Source organism: Mobula hypostoma, chromosome 18 (assembly GCF_963921235.1).
Source record: "Mobula hypostoma chromosome 18, sMobHyp1.1, whole genome shotgun sequence".
In the NCBI taxonomy this organism is placed as follows: Eukaryota; Metazoa; Chordata; class Chondrichthyes; order Myliobatiformes; family Myliobatidae; genus Mobula; species Mobula hypostoma.
Window position 1 is genome coordinate 23,060,052 of NC_086114.1, and position 12,408 is coordinate 23,072,459.

The following is a 12,408-nucleotide window of genomic DNA, read 5'->3' on the forward strand; positions in this document are numbered from 1 at the left end:
GTTAATCATGTGACAGGAACTAACTGCATAAAAGCATGCAGATATGGCCAAAAGATTCAGTTGTCGTTCAAACCAAATATCTGAATGAGGGAAGAAATGTGATCTAAGTGACTTTGACTGTGGAATGATTGTTGGTACCAGACGGGGTGGTCCAAGAATCTCAGAATTGCTGACATCCAGTGAGCAGCAGTTCTGTGGGTGAAATGACTTGCTAATGAGAGAGGTCAGAGGAGAATAGCTAGACCGGTTCAAGCCGACAGGAAGGTGAAAATAACTGAAAAAAACCATGGTAGTGTGCTAAATAATGCACTGGTTGGGCACAGGAGTACATTCAGCCAGAGACTCATTCCACCGAGATGCAACACTGAGCGTCATAGGAAGTCATTCCTGCCTGTGGCCATCAAACTTTACAACTCCTCCTTTGGAGGGTCAGACACCCTGAGCCAATAGGCTGGTCCTGGACTTATTTCCTGGCATCATTTACATATTCCTATTTAACTATTTATGGTTTTATTACTATTTATTATTTATGGTGCAACTATAACGAAAACCAATTTCCCCCGGGATCAATGAAGTATGACTATGACTATGACTAAAGAGCATCTCTGAATGCACAGCACGTTGAACCTTGAGGTTCACGGGCTCCAGAAGCAGAAGACCACGAACATACGCTCAGTGGGCACTTTATTAGGTAGAGGAGGTACTTAATAAAGTGGCTTCTGAGTGTATGTGCTTAATTCTTAACGCCTCATTGTGGTTCGGCTACTCCCAACAGCTTCATTTTGCACCACCCTGTGCAAACCCAGTGCCGAGAAAACAGCTAATGAGGTGTGCACTGGTGTTGGTAATCTTATCAGTTTCCATTTGGTAGCTTCTCAGAATGGAATCAATATTCACCAGGCCTCGATGATAGGCAGAAACAGTGAACTATTCTGGACATGATGCGATCGGCGGCCATTGCTCCAGAACTAGAGCAAAGGAACTCATACAATCAAACTGATGAATAAAATCAGCCAGTACAAATGAAATATATCTGATAATCATTAACAGGGATAAGGCTAATACAATCAGACATCATCAAGGTACAATAGGTATAATTATAATACACCTAGGATTATAAGCTATTGTAGGTATTTAAAAGAATCTCTCTTCTCAAATATATTTGGATGACTTAATCAACATACATCAGAGTTGCTGGTGAACGCAGCAGGCCAAGCAGCATCTGTAGGAAGAGGTGCAGTCGACGTTTCAGGCCGAGGCCCTTCGTCAGGACTAACTGAAGGAAGAGTGAGTAAGGGATTTGAAAGCTGGAGGGGAAGGGGGAGATGCAAAATGATAGGAGAAGACAGGAGGGGGAGGGATAGAGCCAAGAGCTGGACAGGTGATAGGCAAAAGGAGATACGAGAGGATCATGGGACAGGAGGTCCGGGAAGAAAGGGGGGGGTGACCCAGAGGATGGGCAAGAGGTATATTCAGAGGGACAGAGGGAGAAAAAGGAGAGTGAGAGAAAGAATGTGTGCATAAAAATGAGTAACAGATGGGGTACGAGGGGGAGGTGGGGCCTTAGCGGAAGTTAGAGAAGTCGATGTTCACCTCCCCCTCGTACCCCATCTGTTACTCATTTTTATGCACACATTCTTTCTCTCACTCTCCTTTTTCTCCCTCTGTCCCTCTGAATATACCTCTTGCCCATCCTCTGGGTCACCCCCCCCCTTGTCTTTCTTCCCGGACCTCCTGTCCCATGATCCTCTCGTATCCCCTTTTGCCTATCACCTGTCCAGCTCTCGGCTCTATCCCTCCCCCTCCTGTCTTCTCCTATCATTTTGGATCTCCCCCTCCCCCTCCAACTTTCAAATCCCTTACTCACTCTTCCTTCAGTTAGTCCTGACGAAGGGTCTCGGCCTGAAACGTCGACTGCACCTCTTCCTACAGATGCTGCTTGGCCTGCTGCGTTCACCAGCAACTTTGATGTATGTTGTTTGAATTTCCAGCATCTGCAGAATTCCTGTTGGATGACTTAATATTTGCAATGCAGTGATTTATTTAGTAATAAATATTTTACCAAAGATGAGCAGTGAAGTTTATGTGAATGGGATTAGAGAAGAAAGAAATCACAGCAGCAGGACAATTGATGGTAAGGTTAAGGGCAAGAAAGGTGTTTGAGCGAGTAATATGGATGGGAAGGAAGCAAGCATCAGGCCAATAAACCTGGGAGGACTGAAGGGCTGAAGTGTGTTTATTTCCATGCTAGGAGGATTATGGGTAAAGAGGACAAACCTGGAGCCTGGATCAATACATAGAATTATGATGTTGCCATTACAGAGTCTTGGTTGTGTGAGGGACGGGGCTGGCAGCCTGGTATTCCAGGATTTCATTATTTTAGACATAATAGAGAAGGGGGTAAAAGAGGTGGAGAGCTTGCACAACTGATAAAGGAAAATGTCACAGTGGTACTCAGAGAGGACACACTAAATGGCTCTTCCACACAGGCAATTTGGGAGGAACTCCAAAATAAGAAAGGTGCAATTATGCTGATTGGATTACATTGTCCCCCTATAACCACCGAGAATGGGGGAACAAAAATGTAGAGATATGTAGAAAGGTAGAAAGGTGCAGAAACAATAGTAATGTCATACTGGGGGACTTAAACTTCCCCAGTACAAATGTAATTTAATAGCAGAGACAAAGATAGGGTAGGATTTCTTCATTGCATCCAAGAGAAATTCTTGAAATAATTTCTGGAGCGGCAACTAGAGGAGAAAACACACTGGTAAACACAAAATAATCTGCAGATGCTGGGGTCAAAGCAACACTCACAACACGCTGGAGGAACTCAGCAGGCCGGGCAGCATCCGTGGAAATGATCAGTCAACGTTTTGGGCCGGAACCCTTCGTCAGGACTGAAGAGGGAAGGGGCAGAGGCCCTATAAAGAAGGTGGGGGGAGGGTGGGAAGGAGAAGGCTGGTAGGTTCCAGGTGAAAAACCAGTAAGGGGAAAGATAAAGGGGTGGGGGAGGGGAAGCAGGGAGGTGATAGACAGGAAGGGTGAAGAAGGAATAGGGGAAAACACAATGGGTAGCAGAAGGAGGCAGAACAATGAGGGAGGTGATAGGCAGCTGGGAGAGGGGGCAGAGTGAAACAGGGATAGGGGAAGGGAGGGGGAGGGAATTACCGGAAGTTGGAGAATTCTATATTCATACCAAGGGGCTAGAGACTACCTAGACTGTATACGAGGTGTTGCTCCTCCACCCTGAGTTTAGCCTCATCGTGGCAGTAGAGGAGGCCATGTATGGACATATCTGAATGGGAATGGGAAGCAGAGTTGAAGTGGGTGTCTACCAGGAGATCTTGTCTGTTATGTCTGTTAAAACACACTGGAACTGGTTTTGGGGAATGAACCAAGCTAGGAGACAGAACTGATAGTGGATGAACATTTTGGAAATAGTGACCACAACTCATGACGTTTTAAGATCCTTATGAGTACTTTATACTTTATACTTTATTGTCACCAAACAATTGGTACTAGAACATACAATCATCACAGCGATATTTGATTCTGCGCTTCACATTCCCTGGATTACAAATATTAAATATTATAAATATTAAAAATAGTTAAAATTAGTAAATATTAAAAATTTAAATTATAAATAGAAAATAGAAAAATGGGAAGTAAGGTAGTGCAAAAAAACCAAGAGGCAGGTCCGGATATTTGGAGGGTACGGCCCAGATCCGGGTCAGGATCTGTTCAGCAGTCTTATCACAGTTGGAAAGAAGCTGTTCCCAAATCTGGCCGAGCGAGTCTTCAAGCTCCTGAACCTTCTCCTGGAGGGAAGAGGGATGAAAAGTGTGTTGGCTGGGTGGGTCATGTCCTTGATTATCCTGGCAGCACTGCTCCGACAGCGTGCGGTGTAAAGTGAGTCCACGTACGGAAGATTGGTTTGGGTGATGTGCTGCGCCGTGTTCACGATCTTCTGCAGCTTCTTTCGATCTTGGACAGGACAACTTCCATACCAGGTTGTGATGCACCCTAGAAGAATGCTTTCTATGGTGCATCTATAAAAATTAATGAGGGTTTTAGGGGACAGGCCAAATTTCTTTAGTTTTCTCAGGAAGTAAAGGCGCTGGTGGGCCTTCTTGGCAGTGAGCTCTGCTTGGTTGGACCAAGTCAGGTCATTTGTGATATTGACCCCGAGGAACTTAAAGCCTTTGACCTGTTCCACTTGTGCACCACCAATGTAACTTGGGTCGTGCGGTCCGCTACTCCTTCTGAAGTCAGCAACCAATTCCTTCATCTTGCTGACGTTGAGGGATAGGTTATTGTCTTCGCACCATGCCACCAGGTTCTTAATTTCCTCTCTGTACTCAAACTCATCATTACCCGAGTAAGGATAAAATTCGATCTTGTGGGAAGGTACTAAATGGGGGAGGGAAAACTCTGACAAGATTAGACAAAGCCAAGGGATGTTAATTACAAGCAGCTGCTGTTGGACAAGTCTATGTCTGATATGTGGGATTTATTTAAAGACCAGCTGATCACTGTTCAGAATTAGCATGGTTCAATATGAATTAAGGACAAAGATGGTAAGCTCAGGGAATCTTGAGTGATTTGAGAGGTCCTAAGTTGAGTCAGGAAGGAAAAGGAAATGTACGAAAGGGTTAGAAAGCTGAAATCAAACTGAGCTATTGAAGAATATAAACATAGCATGAAAATGCTCAAGCAGGCAATTAGGAAGGTCAAAGGAGGCCATGATATGTTTTTGGCAAGTAGGATCAAGGAGAATCCCAAGGCATTTTATACTTAAATTAAGAAGAAGAGAACAACTAAAGAGAGGGCAGATCCACATAAGGATAAAGAAGGCAATTTGTGCTCGGAGTAAGAGCAAGTGGCTGAGGTTCTAAGTGAGTACTTTGTGTCCATATTTATTGAGGAGAAGGATTTGGATGATAGAGAAGGCAGTGTGTAACATGCTAATATGCTGTGTCATTTTGAGATTAAGTAGGAAGTAATGCTGGCACCTCTTTAAAGCATTAAGGTAGCTAACTGCCCAGGGCCATAACATATACCCGAGAATATTGAAAAAAGCAAGTGAGGAGATTGTGGTGACTTTGACAAAAGATCTTTGTGTCCTCACTAGCAACAGGGGAGGTCCCATAGGATTGGAGAGTAGCAAATGTGCCAGTGTTTAAGAAAGGAATTCGGGATAAACCAACTAAATATGGGCTAGTGAGCCTCACAATGGCAGCAGGGAAGCTGTTGGAGAAGACACTGAGGGACAGGATTTATGTGCATTTGGGAAGATATGGCCTGCCTAGGAATCTGGGCCAACAATCGGGGGCTGGGGGGGGGGGGGTCAAGCAGTGTTTTGACCCAAAATATTGACAATCCCACAGATGGGTCCCCTGTTGTTTGTGACATACATCAATGATTTGGATGAAAATGTAGATGGGTGGATTAACAAGCCTGAGGTGACACCAAGAATGGGAGAGTTGTGGACAGTGTAAAGAACTTTCAAGGAGTACTGCAGGATATAGACCAATTGCAGGTATGGGCAGAGAAGTAGCAGAGTTTTATTCAGACAAGTGTGAACTGTTGTGCTTTGGGAGGTCAAATGAAAGATGAACATATACAGTTAATAGTAGAGCCCTCAACAGCACTGAGGCCCAGAGGAATCTTGGATCCAAGTCTAATTTATTGAAAGTGGCTATGCAAGTGGATGAGATGGTAAAGGTGGCATATGGCATGCTTGCCTTCACTGGCAGGATTGTTGAGTATGAGAGTAAGGAAGTCACACTGCAGCTTTAGAAAACCTTAGTCAGACCACACTTGAAATACTGTGTTATAGGAAGGATGTAGAAACTGTGGAAAGGATGTCGAAGAGGTTTACCAGGATGCTGCATGGATTAGAAGGTATGAGTGATAAGGAATGGTTGGAAGACTTAGGTACATCTTCCAGAGCATCAGAAGCTGAAGGGAGTTCTGATATGGTATGTTTTAATTATGAGAGGCACAAATTGGATAGACAGTCAGAATCGTTTCTCCAGGGTAGAAATGTCAAACAACTGAGGGCGTGCTTTTAATGTGAGGGCAGGGTTGGAGTAGGGTTTAAAGAACAAGGGGCAAGTGGTTCTTTTATGCAGAGAGTGGTGGGTTCCTGGAATAAGCTACTGGGGTAGTGGTGAAAGCAGGCAGTTTGGTGGAGTTTAAACCTTTATTATTCAAATGAATATGAAGGGAATGGATGGATATTGGTAATACACAGGAGAAGGACGTTTAGTATAAATTGGCACAAAATTGTGGGCTATATGGCCTGTCCAGTGCTCTATGTCCTACAGAACAGACCCTTGCAACTGAGGTATATAAATGATTATTGCCAACATTAACAGGGCAATAGCACCATGAATTCTACTCTGAATCAGGCATTAACTGATTCAACAAAACACAAAGTAGTTGGTGAAATACTGTATATGTTAAAGTTAACTCCTTTCACTACTTCTACAGCCAGTGGGCATTACTGACTTTTCTTCCTGATGCACATGCATAACGAGGTTTGATTTTGGAAACGGAGTACTATTCTCTAAAAAGAACTTAAATGGCATCAGTTGCTGTAACTTCATGACATCGACCATGAAGATAAGCAGCTATTGCCTCCCTCATGTGGTTCACTACATGTATCCGTCTCTCAGTGCTACACAGGGCAGAAAGATTCCTCAAAAGGATTATTTCAAAGTGGAAGCTTTTCATGTGGGTTGCCACTGAGTGTGATATAGTTTGCCCCAATGCCCAGAAAGAGCGTCATTGTTGACCAAAGATCTCCATATTTTGACCAGAAGACTCAAGAAACTTACAGAAGCTGGAATCTGGAATAGTATGCGGGAGGAGAAGATGGCAGCGCGACGCAGCTCTCCGGTGAAATGATATCGTATCTGTTAAATAGGGGCCGTGGACAATTCTGATTTGATGGAAACAGACATGAGAAGCAGAGGAATATCTGGAGAAATTTCTGAAATGCCTGGTTCGCTGCTGTTGTTACTGTGCGATCGAGAATCTCCAGAGGATAGGCCCCAAAATCCCCGGCTTTGCCTGCTGCTGGCGACTGAGGCTGAGGTCGAAATGTTCGGATAGAGATGGTGCTCGGTACTCGGTGTCGGAGGCTCGAAGTTTTCGGACGACTTAGAGTCGGCCTATGGTCGGGCATGGCAGGGAGAATTTTCTCCCTTCTCCCGTCTGCGTGAGATGAGGGTCTTTCGAGAAACTTTGAACTTTTTTACTGTGCCATGGACTGTTCTTCATCAAGTTATGGTATTGTTGCACTGTTGTAACTATATGTTATAATTATATGGTTTTGTTAGTTTTTCAGTCTTGGTCTGTCCTGTGTTTTTGTGATATCACACCAGAGGAATATTGTATCATTTCTTAATGCATGCATTACTAAATGACAATAAAAGGGGACTGCGTGTCCTCATAATCTATATAACAATCTACTCAGGAGTCAAGCAGTGTTTTGACCCAAAACATTGAAAATCCCACAGATGCTGTTCAACCAAGTTATTCTAGCAGAACAACAGGAATTCTGCAGATGCTGGAAATTCAAGCAATACACATCAAAGTTGCTGGTGAACGCAGAGGGCCAGGCAGCATCTCTAGGAAGAGGTACAGTTGACGTTTCAGGCCGAGACCCTGCGTCAGGACTAACTGAAGGAAGAGTTAGTAAGAGATTTGAAAGTGGGAGGGGGAGGGGGAGATCCAAAATGATAGGAGAAGACAGGAGGGGGAGGAATGGAGCCAAGAGCCGGACAGGTGATTGGCAAAGGGGATATGAGAGGATCATGGGACAGGAGGCCCGGGGAGAAAGACAAGGGGGGGGGAACCCAGAGGATGGGCAAGGGGTATAGTCAGAGGGACAGAGGGAGAAAAAGGAGAGTGAGAGAAAGAATGTGTGTATAAAAATAAATAACGGATGGAATACGAGGGGGAGGTGGGGCATTAGCAGAAGTTAGAGAAGTCAATGTTGATGCCATCAGGTTGGAGGCTACCCAGACGGAATATAAGGTGTTGTTCCTCCAACCTGAGTGTGGCTTCATCTTTACAGTAGAGGAGGCCGTGGATAGACATGTCAGAATGGGAATGGGATGTGGAATTAAAATGTGTGGCCACTGGGAGATCCTGCTCTCTCTGGCGGACAGAGCGTAGGTGTTCAGCAAAGCGGTCTCCCAGTCTGCGTCGGGTCTCGCCAATATATAGAAGGCCACATCGGGAGCACCGGACGCAGTATATCACCCCAGCCGACTCACAGGTGAAGTGTCGCCTATGGGGAAGGAGGGAGGTATTTCCAACACCTCCCTCCCCTTTCTAGATCTTTCTGTCTCTATCTCTGGAGAGAGCTTATCTACTGATGTCTACTATAAGCCTACTGACTCTCACATCTATCTGGACTATTCCTCTTCTCACCCTGTCTCTTGCAAAAATGCCATCCCCTTCTCGCAATTCCTCCGTCTCCGCCGCATCTGCTCTCAGGATGAGGCTTTTCATTCCAGGATGAGGGAGATGTCCTCCTTTTTTAAAGAAAGGGGCTTCCCTTCCTCCACCATCAACTCTGCTCTCAAACTCATCTCCCCCATTTCACGCACATCTGCTCACTCCATCCTCCCCCCAGCCCACTAGGAATAGGGTTCCCCTGGTCCTCACCTACCACCCCACCAGCCTCCGGGTCCAACATATTATTCTCCGTAACTTCCGCCACCTCCAACGGGATCCCACCACTAAGCACATCTTTCCCTCCCCCCCCCACTTTCCGCAGGGATCGCTCCCTTGTCCATTCGACCCCCTCCATCCCTCCCCACTGATCTCCCTCCTGGCACTTATCCTTGTAAGCGGAACAAGTGCTACACATGCCCTTACATTTCCTCCCTCACCACCATTCAGGGACCCAGACAGTCCTTCCAGGTGAGGCGACACTTCACCTGTGAGTCGGCTGGGGTGACATACTGCGTCCGGTGCTCCCGATGTGGCCTTCTATATATTGGCGAGACCTGACGCAGACTGAGAGATCGTTTCACTGACACCTACGCTCTGTCCGCTAGAGCATGCAGGATCTCCCAGTGGCCACACATTTTAATTCCACATCCCATTCCCATTCTGACATGTCTATCCACGGCCTCCTCTACTGTAAAGATGAAACCACACTCAGGTTGGAGGAACAACACCTTATATTCCGTCTGGGTAGCCTCCAACCTGATGGCACGAACATTGACTTCTCTAACTTCCGCTAATGCCCCACCTCCCCCTCGTAGCCCATCCGTTATTTATTTTTATACACACATCCTTTCTCTCTCTCTCCTTTTTCTCCCTCTGTCCCTCTGACTATACCCCTTGCCCATCCTCTGGGTTTCCCCCCACCTTGTCTTTCTCCCCGGGCCTCCTGTCCCATGATCCTCTCATATCCCCTTTGCCAATCACCTGTCCAGCTCTTGGCTCCATCCTTCCCCCTCCTATCATTTTGGATCTCCCCCTCCCCCTCCCACTTTCAAATCTCTTACTAACGCTTCCTTCAGTCAGTCCTGACGAAGGGTCTCGGCCTGAAACGTCGACTGTACCTCTTCCTAGAGATGCTGCCTGGCCTGCTGTGTTCACCAGCAACTTTGATGTGTGTTGCTCTTCTAGCAGAATATTTGTTGCTCCATATTAACCACTGTTGCTGGACAGGAGGATGATAGGTCTCAGTTCAATGCCCTACTCAGCTAACTGTGAGTCCAGCAAGAACATTGGCTATTGTTGTGATGCCTGCCAACAGGGAGCTGCTCCCAAATCCAGCACATATCCAAAAACGGAAAAACCTGAAAGGGCATTTAATAGAGAGATGCTCTTCTTCCACACATCTCAGTACTTTTAATCCTTGTGAGTCAAGAGATATCCTAACAGAAAGAAAGGTTATATTAAGCAATTGATCTTTATAGTGAAACTGGCACAGATTTTAGATTACAACCATGACAATCATTTAACTCTGTGAATAGATCTAATCTCCTGACTGATACGTCAACCCATTTAATGGCTTCATTTTCTGTACATGAACTGATACTATTTGTTACACACATCTCTATTCATGGAATTTCTTTCTTTCAGTGATCCCCTCAGTCTATGTCCTCTTCCCAGCATTGCCCAAACCCTGTCCCTCCAATTCCTTCCTTCTCTCTTCTACTCTGTCATTCAGTCACCCCTTTATTTCCTGGCATAACTGACTTCCCCTTTCTTCCCTCTGCTCCTTGCTCTCCACTGCACCTTCTCTCCCCACACCCACTCCTTTTCAGTCTCTCCAAATTCTCCACTCCTAAGAACACCTTTGTGACCACATTGTAACTTTAAAATGCTATCTTTTAGCTGAAGCCGTCAAAACTCCTTAGGTGTACAAAAATGCTCCCATCAAACTTTGCACCCACATCTGATGTCCTGGTCAACTTTCAACGCTCAATCAAAGCAACTGAAGAGATCGTCCAGACATTATCAAGTTACTGTTGGTGGGATTTGCTGTGCTCAACTAGCCACACTTTCTATAACAGAAAAGTCTCCCAAACTGGCTGAGTCTTTCTGAATGAGACATGTCTTTGTCAACACCTGATATAGATGGTAGTGCAAATCAAGATCCACCCCAAAGCACTGGAATCCAGAGACTATTTAAATGGATAATGCTGTAGTGTGTTTAATGCACAGTGGTATGTGTTGGACATAGCATCTTTTGAGAATTATGTCTCAGTGACATCTCCGAGTGCATCAACAATGACAAAAACACTAGCAGCAAAAGTGGTAATGAGACCACTGTTGCTACAATGGACAATTTTACCAACTACTGAACTGAACCTGTTTCACAGAATGGCTAAATGGAACAATGAAGTGGTCAGGTTTATGCAAAGGATCAAACTACAGTATAGCTTCTCCCAATGCCTTGAATATGTGAACTGATCATAGAACATAGAACTGAACACAGAACATAGGACATAGCTCTTCAGCCCATGATGTTGTGTCAACCTTTTAACCTACTCCATGATCAATATAATGCTTCCCTCCTATTTAGTCTATAATCCTCCATTTTTCTTTCATCCATGCGTCGATCTAAGAGTCCCTTGTGTCCCTGAAGTATCTGCCTCTACCACCACTCCTGGCAGTGCGTTCCAAACACTTACCTCTGACATTTCCCTGAAATCTTTTCCTCCATTCACCATAAATGAATGTCCACTGGCATTTGCCATTGCCAGCCTGGAAAACAGGAGCTGGCTCTCCACTCAATCTATGTCTCTTATCATCTGGTCCGATCACCGGCAAATTGCAAGTTACAAAAACCAGAGAACACATACCACCAGGCCTAAGGACAGCTTCAAGCTCACTGTCGCAAGACTATCAAATGGTTCCCTATGATGGTAAAATGGACGACCTCATAATCTACTTTGTTATGATCTTGCATTTTATTGTTTCCCTGCACTGCACTTTTTCAGTAGCTTTCACACTGAATTCTGCATTGTTATTATTTTACCATATTCTAGCATTAGTAGTCTACTGTGTAATGATTTGATCTGTATGAACGGTGTGAAAGAGAAGTTTTAACTGTATATGTGACAATAATAAACCAATACTGATATCAAGTTGTAAATAATTATGAAAAATGGCGAATTAAGATGTGAGTGCATACAGCAACTTCAACTATGTTGCTTTCCACTGCCAGCTCAGTGTTGGAGCTAGTAGAACCGCTGTTTCACACCAGTGACCCAGGTTCAACACTGGCTTGAGCCTGTCTGTATATGTTCTCCCTGTGTGGGTTTCCTCCGGGTCTCCGCTTTCCTCCCACATTCCAAAGGCATGCAGGTTGATAGGTCAATTGGTCATTGTAACCGTCCCTAGGTGTGGCAGTATCGAAGAAGAGTCAATGGGAATGTAGGGAAGATGAAATTATGGTATTAGTGTAAAGGCCAATTTATACGTCTGTGTCAAATCGACGCTGTAGGTATGGCGTAGCTGCGTACCCTACGCCATACCCTACATCATAGCTTGACGCTCACCTCCCCAAAAATGTAACTATGCATCGTGGTGACGCAGACCGCAACAACTGTGATTGGTCCACTTGGTAGCATTGCATTTCCTCAGACGCTCCAATAGCTTCCCATTGGTCGACTGAAGGGCAGGGAAGGAACTCTGGCTGCAATGCTTTCCATAAAGCTTTACAGACCTCCGAAATTATTGAGGACCCTGTGCTTGCCACCAGTTTGTAGCTAGCTACTACAGCCTGTTGACTTCCACCTGAAGCTAAAACTCGAATGGTGATTGCCAGTCTCTGAGTATACTGTGTGTACACTGATGCGAAATAAATGGTTGGAGATGATGAACCAAGTCGTTAAATCTACCTGCCGACATCCGAAAATATTT

General features: G+C 45.1%; 1 protein-coding gene across 5 annotated transcripts in view; it reads right to left on the reverse strand.

Moving 5' to 3' along the window:
• The window catches only part of cdh23 (cadherin-related 23), a 1,160,360-nt gene that overhangs the window by 511,192 nt on the left and 636,760 nt on the right, over positions 1 to 12,408 (reverse strand). The gene's annotated exons all lie outside the window — the stretch shown is intronic.